The sequence below is a fragment of the Dermacentor albipictus genome, chromosome 5, assembly GCF_038994185.2.
Source record: "Dermacentor albipictus isolate Rhodes 1998 colony chromosome 5, USDA_Dalb.pri_finalv2, whole genome shotgun sequence".
NCBI classification, from domain to species: Eukaryota; Metazoa; Arthropoda; class Arachnida; order Ixodida; family Ixodidae; genus Dermacentor; species Dermacentor albipictus.
Window position 1 is genome coordinate 125,716,103 of NC_091825.1, and position 13,722 is coordinate 125,729,824.

A 13,722-nucleotide genomic window follows, 5' to 3' on the forward strand; every position below is an offset into this window, starting at 1 on the left:
GTTTGTTTGATTTCAGTTAGAAACTTTGGCGGCTATTTCATCCGCCCACTCCTCCACAAAAAATAACTTGTCGAATTATTAAATAACGACAAGAAGTGGGTATGTGACTGCATTACTACAAAACGGCAGTTTCTCGCAGGCGTACACCCGTGACCAAAAGTATATACGGACCACAGCCTCGCCGAATATAAAGCTCAATTTATAAGTAAGACACGCAAATTGAAATTGACGAGTGTGCTGGAAAGTATGCCATGTCAAGATTTCACTGCAGTCCCTAAACTGAAGTTAGAATCTTCGATGGAAAAGAATTTTGGCCTTATCGCGACATGCCTGCAGGGGCCGTATATTTTGCTGAAGGGAGTACAAGGATAACCTTTACAATAATATCTACGCAGGAAGAAAACGGCACATTGCGCAATATTTGAGATTAGGCATAGTGGAACCGGAGCTCTTAATCTTGACTCATTTGTTCAAATATCGCACGGTTTCATCCACCCTCTTGTTTTCGGAAACATGGCGGACTCTCTACGAACGAGCTACGCCAAATAACACGATAAGCAGGATACGTGCCAAACAACGACGCATTTTCTCATCGTTCTGGTACAACCGCATTTACCTATAGTTAATATCGTCGCGTATATATGCATAACGCTAAGGACTCTACTATAGTGATCATAAATGTGACGTCCTTTGTAGGTTTACGTTACGTGAAATCTGTAGTTGATGTTTGATTGCTCGCCTGTTATGAGAACCACGGCACGGCACCCCCTGCCCCCCCCCCCCCCAGTTCCCCTCAAAAAAAAAAAAGAAAGAACTTCGCGCCGCAAGTGCGCATGCGGAGAACCCAAGCCAGTATTGGGCTCTCGCGTTGACCCAAGACCCAAAAATTCGAAAATTAGCGTGGGTCCCCAAGCCGCCTTGGGTTGCCTTCGCAGGCGACGAGATATCGACAGATAGCCAAGAAAGCCGTACGACTAACACAGTGATTACGTTTATGACACATTATTCTTTGCCCTTTTTGCTCAAACATGAATTCCGTTCGTTTCAGGGAAAAGCGGCAGGAGACAATGGAATAACAGTCGATTTAATCAAAGATGGAGGAGATATCATGCTTGAAAAGAGGTCGTCCCTTTATACGCCATGCCTCACGACTTGAAGTGTACCAGAGAGCTGGATGAATGCCAACAGTGTAATAATCCATAAGAAGAGACATGTTAAATAACTGAGGAATTATAGTCTCACTAGCTTGTTTTCAGCACTCTACAATAAAGTATTCAACAAGATGATTTCCAATAAAAACAGGGCAACCCTAGACTTCAATCAACCAAGAGGACAAATTGGCTTCAAGAGGGGGTATTCTACAATTAATCACATCCATGCAATCAATCAGGGAGTCAAGGTAACTGCAGGGTGCAATCAAGCTCTCTATATGGTTTTCATAGATTACGAAAAGGCATTTGGTTCAGTTGAGATGCCAGTAGTCGTAGAGGCATTGCGTAACCGGGCAGGCAGGAGGGATACGTGAAAATTTGAGGAAATATCTACAAAGCTTCCAAGGCTACCTTGGTTCTCCACAAAGAACGTAGAAAGTTACCTATCAAGAAAAAAGTCAGGAAAACTGACACAATCTTTCCAATGCTAATCACTGCATGGTTAGAAGAAGCATTCAGGCTGGGAAGGCTAAGGAGTGAGGATCAACGGCGAATATCTCAGCAACCTTCGGTTTGCAGATGACATTGTTCTGCTCAGCAACACTGGAAACGAATTACGACAAATGATTGAGGCCCCTAATTAGGAAAGTGTAAAAGTGGGACTGATATGATTAATACGCATAATACAATGATAATGTTCAACAGACTGGCAAGGAAACAAGAATTCAGGTTCTCCAGTAAGCCTCCGGGGTCTGTACGGGAGTAGGTTTATCCATGTCAATTTCTCACGTAGGATTCTGATCACTGGAAGAAAATTTACAGAAGAATAAAAGTGGGTTGAAGTGCATATTGCAGCTAGTACCATATCTTGACTGGAAGCTTACCACTGTCGTTGAAAAGAAAAGTGTGCAGTTATTGCATTCTATCGGTGCTAACATATGGGGCCGAAACTTGGAGGTTTACGAAGAAGCTAGAGAACAAGTTAAGGACTGCGCAAAGAGTGGTGCAACGAAAAATGTTGAGCGTAACGTTACGAGACAGGACGAGAGCGGTGTCGATCAAATAGTAGACGAAAATATAGCCAGTATTCTAGTTGACATGGAGAAAAAAATGGAACTGGGCAGGCCATGAAAAGTGTAGGGGAGCTAACCGGTGGACAATTGGAGTTACAGAACGGATGCCAAGGTAAAGGAAGTGCAGTCAAGGACGGCAGAATGAAGGGGGGCTCACGAAATTACGAAATTCGTAGGCGAAAGTTGTAATCAGCTATCTCAAGGGAGGGGTGACTGGAGATTATAGGGAGAGGTGTTCATTTTGCAATGGATATAAAATAGGCTGCTGATGATGATGAAAATTCATATGCTGGAGGGCTTCGACATCATCTCCACGTTTCCAAGTGTGCTTTACAAATGTCGCCTGGGAGATTTGAGGCCACCCACTTTTTCATGGCAGGCGCATTCTCTGCACTGTTTGCGGAGATACTTCATTTAACGACGTACGTTCTTGTCACGTTCTAATTTTCGCATCGCCACAGGAATCATTCTGCCCAAGAGATAGAGAGAATGAAAGCATGCATAGAAAGACAGGGAAGTTAACCAGAAGTAGTTCTGGTTGACTATACTCTGCACGGGCGGAAAAGGCAGCGGCATAAAAAAAAAGAAAGCTAGTGCATAGGGGACGGGGATAGACAGAACACGAACACAAACAAGTGGTATGTACGATATAACTGTAGCGGGCGGCTTTCTTAATGTCTATCGTGGAGGCCCGTAGAGTGCAGGGATCTTAGTAGCGTGTATAAAGCTTTCTGCGCGGAGTTCATTTGGGAGAACTGGCCTACAACTTTTCGGTATAATAATACACAATTGTTCAATCGGTCCCGCAATCCTCACATCACCTGTGTCGCGGCACTATAGCGCGGAAAGGCACATTTAATGTGGGCCGAGCGTCTAATCACAGTTTCACGTGTTGCACGAGGGGTTCTTGGCGATTACGATAAGGAAGGAATAACAGTTTGCAAATGCGACTCCTAGCCGCAAACGGTACAGCATGGTATTTGTTCACCGCGTGGAAACCCAGGCGGTAGATGTATCTGTCTATCCGAAAAATGAACGTAAAGAGCACATAGTGAAAACGTTCGAGCCCCACAGGGGCAACGTACGTTTACGGGACATCAATCTCAGCCCAGTCGCGGCACCTGTTCCTGAAAGCATAATCGAAACACAGTGACCACTTACTTATGTATGTGCAGGTAGGGTGGCTTCATCGGTGTTGTCATTCCTGCTGATTTTTCAGTGTCCTGGAAGCCACTGAAAGATTATTTCATGTCCCTTGTCATGGCTGCTGGGCCGTTTTTTGTGATCCCAAGACAGCCCATCAGTGCAAACACAACCCAATGCGCCACAGATCCAATGAACAACTGGCCTCAGAAATTCGACACACTATCATCGCAGCCATTCTGCCCAAATGTACAACTACGCTTTGGTTGTTGAACATATTCTCGTGAAAAAATAATGAACGGTATAGGTCAAAACCTTTTGTGAGATGATTGATTATGTTGCTTAACGTCCTGAAGCATCGCGGACGTCACGAAGCACCATAGACATCCCGAAATATCACACCATCCCAAGTCATCACATGAGTCATCAAATAGCCTTGCGGATGTTTCAGCGGGAAGTTGAACCACCATTATTTTTTAACGGCGACGTACTACATGCGGTTATATCTTTCGGTTCGTGAATCTCAACACGATCACGTGACGGCATTATTAACGTTAACTGCTGTATAATTGTGGCCATAGGTCTTCAGGAGCATACTTTAGTATACACGACGGTGACATTCTTGTTATCAAATGCAAAAGCAGAAATCTGGACCGGGTGGTGGTTAATTGGACAGATAAACCGCTGTTTCCCTGGAAATGACAAACTTTTAATCTCGTTTCCCATAATTTCTGCTTAGGAAGTGAAACATTTTTTGTGAACATGTTCTCCTTACCTAATAGAACCTTCACTGAAAAAGATAGGGAATGTAGTTTTCCACCCGACGGCACCTGCGAACTCGAACCTACGGGCAACAAGTGGTCGGCTTATGGCCGTGGTTATATCTCGAGATAGGCGCGTTGACATTCAAGATATTCGCCGGTGTGCCCCGGCAACATTTATGCTTTCGACGAACCTTTTTTGTGAAATAGGGAGATTTCTGTCCACACTTAGGAAGTGCTCTCAATTTTTCCCCGAGCTTGCCGACACAAAGTAGTTGTGCGAATGTCGCACCACAGCTGCATGTGTTGCATGTAGGACCGTCAGTCATTCTTATTCAGGAAGGCACGGGAATTAGTTTGTGCCACACCGATCCATGAAGAAGTGGATTGCAGTGACAGCCCACTTTAATGGAACCTTGAATGACAGTCATTGATAGACTGGACAATCGTCCATTATCAGAACAAAAAGTTGTGGGTCATTACTTCCAAATATAGTGCGCACAAAAAGTAGTGTCTGCATCCCTGTAGTTGCTGAGGAACACGGGCCTACATGACTAACTTTGATAACATTGCGTGCTACCGCTGCTATGCAGCAAGATTGCGTACGCGGCTTAATTCGCAATCTTTCGTCTTTTTTTTCTTTCTAATCCTTTACCCGCTCACTCCTTACAGGCTAGGCAACCAGTACTATACAGCTGGTTAACCTCTCTGCCTTTATATACATTTCTCTCTTGTCCTTGCACTTGTTTCCACCACAAAGAAACAAGCCTTAGCTGAGGCAAACTGGAAAAGTCAGCTTAAAGCATCGCAAACTTGCATGTTGCCGAAACTTTGAAAGCGCGCAGTTAAAAAACAACTTTGGATTGACTTCCTCTTAGGTGAGATTTACGTCTTATCTTGACAAGCTTTGGCACTGAATTAAGCTCAGATTCAGCACTTTTGGGCGATTCTGAAACAAGAACTAAAAAAAGATAAAATCCGCTTCCTGAGCAACAAGAAAAAAATGACAAAACCATAGCGAATTCCAAACGTAATTAAGGATTGCGGAATCGTGCATGGTGACTGGATTCATATTTAAAAAAAATATATTGCAAGTTACTTTCTATGGATTCCAAATGGTACGAGTAGGGAAATGCTGGGATATTTCACGCTCCGCATGCAAAATAAGTGGAAAAAATAAATGTTGTCGCGCTGGGGCGACGCTCAACGTCACTTTCCTCTTTTGCGCTCCATTTGTTTACTCAGGGAACCGGAAGTGTGTGTGTCCGTGCACAAGTCCATACGTGCGCCGGGGACACTTTTTGTTAAGCAAGCACTCAGCTCGGGCGTCGAGCGGAAGGAAATACGGAACGCCATTTCCTATTTCACGCTGTCTGTTGCAATATCCATACAATGCGGGGGCCAGCCTATTTTGCTTTCGTTTTCTTTTTGAAAAAAAAAGAAAGAATAAAAGCAGCGAAGATGTCAGAATAGCTAGAAACACGCGGCTGAAGTTGCGATGCGACTGCAGCGGTCGTTTTGCTTGGTCATTGCTCTTTTGTAACTGGGGCGGGGAGCAAAAAAAAAAATGTTTAATCCTTCGCCTTGCGAGAAACAAGTCTTTAGTTATTTTTACTCTTGTACGCCAAAGTTTATTACCGGATGGTCCGGAACTCTGATTCGGATCAATTGTTTGGTCGGACTAAATTCAGTTTCTTCTTCCTTTTTTTTTTGTTGATGTAACCATAAGTTCTTTGGGCTTGTGTTAAGCTTGTGCCCTTGTATCGTTTTTTTCTCATTAGCTGTCCTTGTCCTTTCTTTAGCAGTGCATAGGTAATTTATTTTTAATTTATTTTTATTTTTTGGCGGGGGTACTTTCTGCGTCTCCTACTGTTGGCTTTTATGACTAAGATTTTGGACGCGATGTCCTTTTCATTCACCAATGTTTTCATCGACCACATCAAAAAGAAGAAACAAAGAAAGGCAAAAATGAAGGAAAGAAAAAAAGTTCTTTCTTTTTCTTCGGACCACAAAAATCGGCACCGGCCTTGGCCGCCTCTTGGTTCGCATTATATCCGGTCTTTTTTCCCCCATGTCCGATACCGGCCAACAGTGCAAGACAGCAGCCGGCACCAGAAAAGCTTGGGAAGGGGAAAAGAAGGCTTTGCTTTAAAAACGAGCGCGTGCGGAGCTTAATGTGGACTTTCACGTACAAATATTCCATCAATATGAGTTTCAGGACCTCAGAAACGATGACAACGGTGAACGCCGCTTGTTTGTGCTCCTCTCTCTCTCTCTCTCTCTCTTTTTCTGATTCCGTATTCTTTCTATTTGTCTCCCCCTGTTCCTTCCCCCCGTGAAGCGTAGCTAGCTGAAACTATCTCTCGTTAGTCTCCCTGCATTTCTTTGCTCTCTTTCACTGTCTGTGTCGATACCTTCAGCCTTCAAGCCACCATACCGTTATCGCTACGACCCATTTCTGAGCCCCACTCTTGTATTGTAGTTGCTCTCATTTTCTTACTGGCATAATTTTTTTTCTCAAGTGTTTATATGTTTTCAAAACAAACAATAATAATAACAATCATTTCCTCTCCTTTTCTCCTCTTCCACTGCAAACTAGACAGCCGAGCACATCTTTCGTTAACCTTCCTGCTCTTTTATTTGCATGTTTTTTCCCCTGCCCCCTCTCTCTTTCTCGACTAGACCGTGATACCCTGACGTAAAATGCCATATCTTCTGTTTTAAGTATTTGTTTTCTGTTTGTGATACCGTGTGATATATTTCTAATGGTTGTGTAATGTTCTAATGCTTTCGTAATATACGTGTGTCCCACCCAGCTAACGTTAGCAAAGCTATTAAAAAGGTATTTAAGAAACACGTTGCCAAATACGATTTTAAGACCTACGGTGTACGGCCTTCAGAGGTCTGACTACCGAACATTGTGGGTCTCAAAATCCTATCTTGCATCATGTTTTATCAATTTTCTTTATTACAGCATGGCTAACGTTAGCTGAGACACCTTACATATTCCTCGCATGTGACAGGTGCAGTCGCCCCCTCCTCCTGGAGCCATTATATCCTTATTAGGTCATGGCAGTATAGAAAAGCGTGTTTTATTATTTTCAAGTAACCTACGCTAAACAAAGATTCCTGAACTGTGAATAGTGAATAATGAACTCTGACACGTTAGGTCCAATAGACATTCGCAATCTTATCTCATGGCCGTGGCCCACTTTGGCGCGATATTTAGACTTTCGAGTGAGTTGCCCGTTCCAAACTGTCCAACATTTGCACCACCTGGCAAATGACGAGTGTTTATTGCTTTCGTGACGAATGCTTCTCGGTACTATCTGACGACGCACCCATCCATGAGGTACAATACGAGCCGTGCGCCAGCGGTCTGAGAGATAGGATGGGAATCTCGCCCGGCCTTGATTCAAGCGTTCTGTGGCGCCCACGGACGTTTATTTGGGTGCACATTGGTTTTGTCTTGTAACGGGCAATTAACCGCGGTCATTCTGGCCTTAATTGGGCTTCGCCTCGGTGGTCGCATAACACGAGAAAAACGAACTAGAAAGGAACACAGCCTGATGCAACAAGCGAGAAAAAAAAAGAACCAGAGAGATGCCATATGATGCATGTTCTCGTTGGTTTCGCGGTAGAGTCGCTGAAAAATAAATCAGGACATACTGGCACTCTCCGGTCGTTGCTTGTTATCTTTTCTTTTCCAATAATTAGATGCTAACCGCTACGTGCCCTCCCGCCGCCCCTGAAGAATAATTAACTTTCGCGGCTTAATGAGCAAACTCGACTTCCAAGTCACTGTTTATCTTTTCTTGTGGAGGGACACGCGTCGTTTGATTCACTCCATGACTGCTTTACGGCTATACAGGGGAGTCTATTCATGGTTTGAGGCTACCGAATTTCTTTACTCGCCGTGTCTTTACTTCCTCTCCCTTTATCATCATTCGTTAGCGTATAGTTGCCTACCCGACATAGTTAAGTTCTACATAGTTAAGAGCTTAGTTAAGGTAGCCATAGCTCACGGCCCGCTCAGATTTCCCTATATCCAAATACACGCAAAACGCATAAATGATTTTGTAACAGAACCGCTGCAGACAGCTGAATGAAATTTGTTACATCGGAGATAAAAGGTAAGCGCTAATGATTTTACTAACCAGCATTTTACTTTGAAACCTGGAATTTTTACAACTTGCCGGAAATCAGTAACCTTAAAAAAATATGAATTTGGAATTAGAAATTAGGAAACTTAATATTAGGAATTCGTAACTCAGAATCAAAATCACATATCGCAGTTCTGCAAACTGCATCTCTTAGAGAATCTTAAGCGGACGAACTTTCTACATGAGTTTACAGCTTACGTGAACTTGTTAGAATGTTTGCAAATGGTTTGCGAAATTCCTACTCACAAATAAGTGGCATACTTAAGAGGGGTTAATAATACATATAAATTTCGTCTGATTCGAGTACATTATTGGGTGCATTTTGTACCCAATAATAAATACACAGTGATAAAGTGATATCGTTTTGCATTGCTGAGTTGTCAAGTTGTAAAATTGATGGCTGAATTATTATTTCTTTATCTTGCAATTTTTTGTATTTTTTGTAAAAGCATTGAGGACCTAACTAAATATATGCTTCCAAGAAGCCATAATATCATAAATCTTTTTCTGCAACAAATGTAAAAATCGGTGCAGCGGTTGCCGAGAAACGGGAATATCCCTTGTCCATGTATTTAGATAGGCGCGCCTGAGTTAAATCTTCCTCTTAACATCCTGGCCTGCTTTCATTCCTCTCCTTTTTTAACGTATCGCCAATGTCATACTAACAACATAGCAAGACCCTTCTAACCAAAGTGCCTTCCTTCGGGAAAAAAGAAATGTAGGCACAAGTATATAAAATGAAATCGATGTGGAGGTCTGGAGATCCGCATCAAGCGTCAAGCATTAAGCATCAAGCAGTGCTTTTTTAATCTCCTAAAATAAATTGCTTCTGTTATTCCGCGGAGTCATTCTATCTCATTCACACCGCTTCGTAACCCACTAATTAGATCAAGATTTCCCGTTAAAGTAGCTAGCATTTTCACATATATCAGTTGCGTGCATATTATTTTAGAAACAATCCACTCGCTGTGTCACTGAGCAAGCAATGACTGCTACTGGTTCGTTATTTCGTGCGGGCTACTCATTGGTCCCGGTCAGCTGAAGTACTGAAAGCGTTTAGTGTGATCGAATCGCGCATTCACCCTCATCCTGAATCCTGAGCCTTTGCGCTCGTAAAAGGCCCATCGGCTTAAAGAACCGACGTAATCTGGGAACGAAACCTACTCAAGGTCAGATGAAGATAGAAAAAAAAAAATATCCTTAGTCAACGTCAATCCTTCCACGTTGGGATAGTTTATTGCTTGACGCACCGAAGAAGGGGTCCCCTATGAAAATGGCCATTGCCTTTATGTTTCCTTTATGTTTCCTTCTTGTGTCCTATGTGACCTTTATGTTTCCTTGTCCTTTGTGTGACCTCCAGGATGTGAACTTTGTGTGTACTACGTGTTTACTCATCCTAACGTATACCTCGAGGAAGTTACCTTTATTATGCCTCTAGGATGTGTCCTTTATGTTTACGGCAGGATGTTAACTGGATGTGCACTATGTGTTACCTGAGTGTACACTTGAGTGCACATGTAGGTAACATAGAGTGCACATAACAACTGTCTTTACATATAATATAGGCAGATCTATCTGTACTGTGTGACAGGCATTGATACACTCAGCAGAGTCATTGTAAGTACTAAATCTTGACTTATGCTTTCATTTGGTCCAAGAAAACAACCCTTATTATAATTCTTGTAGGATGTGTCCTTTGTGTTTACGGCAGGATGTTACCTAGGTGTGCACTTCAGTACACACGTAGGTAACATAGAGCATATAGTGGGCGAGTTGGTTACGATTCATCGTACCTTTAGCAACAGCGCAAAAGCAACGCGGAAACAAGGAACACTCCGAAGAAACAGCGCCGTCTTGTTGTGTTTCTTCCTTTTGTCCGTGTCGCTTTCGCGCTGACCACAAGTACGAGTAACTGCTGTGTCGATATTAGCACGCGTAGAAGCAGGGCAGCGCGGATCCCGTAAATGCTTGCTTGGGCGTACAACTGAACAATTTATAATTGTGAGTTGGCTAAGTATGAAAGTTGTGTGCGGAGTATGGCCGTATTTGATTACGCGAGCATGCAAGCAGTATGCCTGTTTCACTTTGGCCGAAGTTCCGCTGCCGCTGCAAGCCAGCTATCGCCACATTTTGTCGCCTTCATTTCTTACGCTACGAGCAAATATGGTGCCACCTATGCAAGATAAAGCCTAACATTCTCAAAAACACGCCACTGGGCACCATAAGAAGCGTGTATATGTGTGGCAATTCCGAATTTCTGATCGGTAGGCGTCACAGCTTTCGCGGCTGCCCGCACACCGTGCGCCATCCCAAGCGACGGAACAGCACATGATGCGCGCTGATTGGCTCGTGTCCGCCGACAAACCACAGGACAAGCGTTCGCGCATAGTTCGTCTAAAATCTCTGCATATACTTTAAAAAAACAAGGCAGCGCACCAAGACACTTTAAAATCAATAATTTGTGTTTAAATACCAGCCTTCCTTCCTGCAACGACGTTTTTAAATCTCGAAGGCCGTGCTTTTCCAAAATGCACGCCCTAAAGAAAAATGTAGATCTCGGAGGCTAAATTCACGTTTTAACCGCAGTGCGGCGCTGCCGCAGTGTAACGGTTGGCGGTGAGCTGGGTCACGTTGTTTTGCTGTGAGCGGTGAGAGTGTTCGTTACACAGTAATTTAATCATATTTTCGAAGTGCATAAACAAACTGTGATCCGTACCGTGTGCATTAACCATCAGGAAACCTCTGGACTCGTGTAACGCCATTAGTTCGCCTTATGTTTCGTGTGATACGCCAGTGTCTTGTGTAGCGCCCGTCCGAGCGGCCTTTGTTCTCGCCTGTCCGCGTTCGCTCGTGGAATACCTGATACTGTGGCTTCGAATTATGGTGCGTGAAAGAATTTGTTGACAGTTGTGCTTTCGTGCGCTGGTGTTCATCGGCGATTCAACAGTGTTCGCGCTGGAAAGAGTGTCGTCGCGTGGTGCCTGCGAGACGAAGAAGCCGTTTGCTGACCACATTGAAGGTAAGCAGATCTGACGCTTGCGCGCATTCTCGCAGCTTTTGGTTCATGTAGTAAGCTTTGTGGAACGACAACAGAACACTTTCTGAGCGTACGTTGACCATGTTGCTGTGCACATTTAGCAAAGCGTTTCACGAGGGGAGTTTCCGTGAAATGTATCATTTCTTACCGCTTACTTGCTTTATGGAGTGATGTGCTACCACCGCCGATTGTTGGGACTTAATGGGCAAATATTTACGTAAACGCTGAAAGTTACTGTTTTCTCGGTAGTTTCCCGGCAAGAAATTCTTCCGTAGATATGAATTTCCGCAAGTTACGTTTGTAATGCATGTCGATGTGTCACGGGCATCGCGAGTTGGCACGCGACTGCGATGTTTGACACTTGAACAGGTATTAGCTTGTGTGAAGATTACTTTATTGATAGTGTTCAGATTGAAGTGCAGCTTCGCGAGAACTTGTCTGCATTGTTTGTGTTCTTCGACGTGCTCGTGTATTTGTCTTCTATATTGTAGGGCAAATGTAGACCGACATTACAACAGCGAAATTTCTTTTTAATCGAGGCATCTCAATCAGACGCTCGTTTTCATTAATATTTTCATCCGAAGAACGGGATGTGAGTTCCTGCGATTGTTAAAGACAGTGGTTTGTAGCACTGCCTAATAAGGGATGCGATTTTCTTGCGATGCTTTGCGCTCGATGTTTGCCACTCTTATAACCCACCTTTCACGGCTGGCTGTTATAGTTAATAACGATAGCGGAATGTCGGTCAGATCAATGAGCAAAGGAGTAGCATCGGAAAAGGGATCGCTACAAAATCGCGGTATAGGTTTTAGACCCTTCGTAATCGATTGTTCATTTGATTTACTAGATCTTTAAGTTTTGGTGATAATTTCCCATGTAGTCTGATGTTTGCGGCTGGTTTTATTCCCGCCTGAATTTTACCATATAACAGTGTAACCACTTGAGATATAACTACGAGACATCTGTACAAGCAGGCACACAAAGATTTGTTGGCCAGTTGCCTACTCCTATAGGTCATGTACTACTTAGCAGCTGCTGCAGAAATGTTTAAAAAAATTTGTGAGCAATTTAATACCTGAGTGGACTGGCAGCTCAGTCTCTTTCAAACAATTAGTTAAAAGCTTCTGTGTTGCCCTGATGTCTTTATGATCTGTTTTTGACTTCTCCACGTTTCTTCGCTGTGTGCATACAGGCCAGGCTGTTCTTGCTTAAATGAATATTTTTGAATAAGTGAAAAAGATTGGCTTTTGTTTTGTTTTTCAGGTGCCTTGTGAGCTCTCACCCAAGCAACACATTCCAGAGGTCTGCTGTGAGCAGACGTGGCAAACTGAAGTAACATTCAGATAGTCCAATAAACTGTTCGTAGTTTCAGACAAACTTTTGCAAAGTATAGTCAAAACTTTCTTTTAAAAGTGCAAGCACTGATCCAACCTGATCTTTCCATCCAAACATTACATATTATATTAGTCACAAAGACATAACTAGAACAGCAGCACTGCAGTGAGGAACGTACAGTGGTTCTCCAAGTGTTATACTGAAATAATCTATGAAGGCTAATTAGTTTGCAATTTTAGAACAAATTGTCATGAATTTCTGTGCCATAGCAGAGTTTCAATCCATGCGCTGCATCATGTAGGGAACAGTAACCTTACAATGAAAACCAATGCAAAACTTTTTAACTCAGGAAAAATTTATAAATATAAAATGTGTACACGGAACTCTTCATCTATGCATGTCTACGTAAAATACAGGATTTAGTCACTGCGGCCACATAAAGGATGCATAAAGGTAGGACACACGAAGGGAACATAAAAGCAGTGGCCAAATTTCAACATGGAGGAAACATAAAGTACGGTAACATAAGGGATACATAAAGGGAGGACACACGAAGGAAACATAAAAGCAGTGGCCAAATTTCAACATGGAGGAAACATAAAGTACGGTAACATAAGGGATACATAAAGGGAGGACACACGAAGGAAACATAAAAGCAGTGGCCAAATTTCAACATGGAGGAAACATAAAGGATATTTCCTCATGTGAACTGCGGGAAACATACAGTAAACATAAAGGACATAACCATTTTCATAAGGGGTATGTAGAAGACGGTCAGTCTAATCGAGTCAAGGGGTTGATTGCTGCCGGCAGGAACAGCTGTGTTACTGACAGTGAAATCCACCGTGCCTTCATGATACTGAAGAAGAATAAAAGTAGACCGCTAGCATAGGTCGGCAGTGGGAACCAATACCTACTATGATGCAATGGTCCAGACGAGGAGATGTATCAGGCTATCCTGAACGTTGCGTCAACTAAATCCCTCGGTGTATTTCCTAACTTGGCGGATACCGAAGGCCTCCCTCCGAGCAGTCGTGGTTTGCTTGACGGCAGGAACAG

At 43.2% G+C, this 13,722-nt stretch overlaps 1 long non-coding RNA gene across 1 annotated transcript; it reads left to right on the forward strand.

The window, feature by feature from the left end:
- The first annotated feature begins 10,910 nt into the window (after positions 1 to 10,910).
- On the forward strand, positions 10,911 to 12,705 carry LOC135913919 (uncharacterized). Its single transcript, XR_010568167.1, has 2 exons — positions 10,911 to 11,310; positions 12,592 to 12,705. It is a non-coding gene; the product is annotated as an uncharacterized lncRNA (long non-coding RNA).
- The last annotated feature ends 1,017 nt before the right edge of the window (positions 12,706 to 13,722 follow it).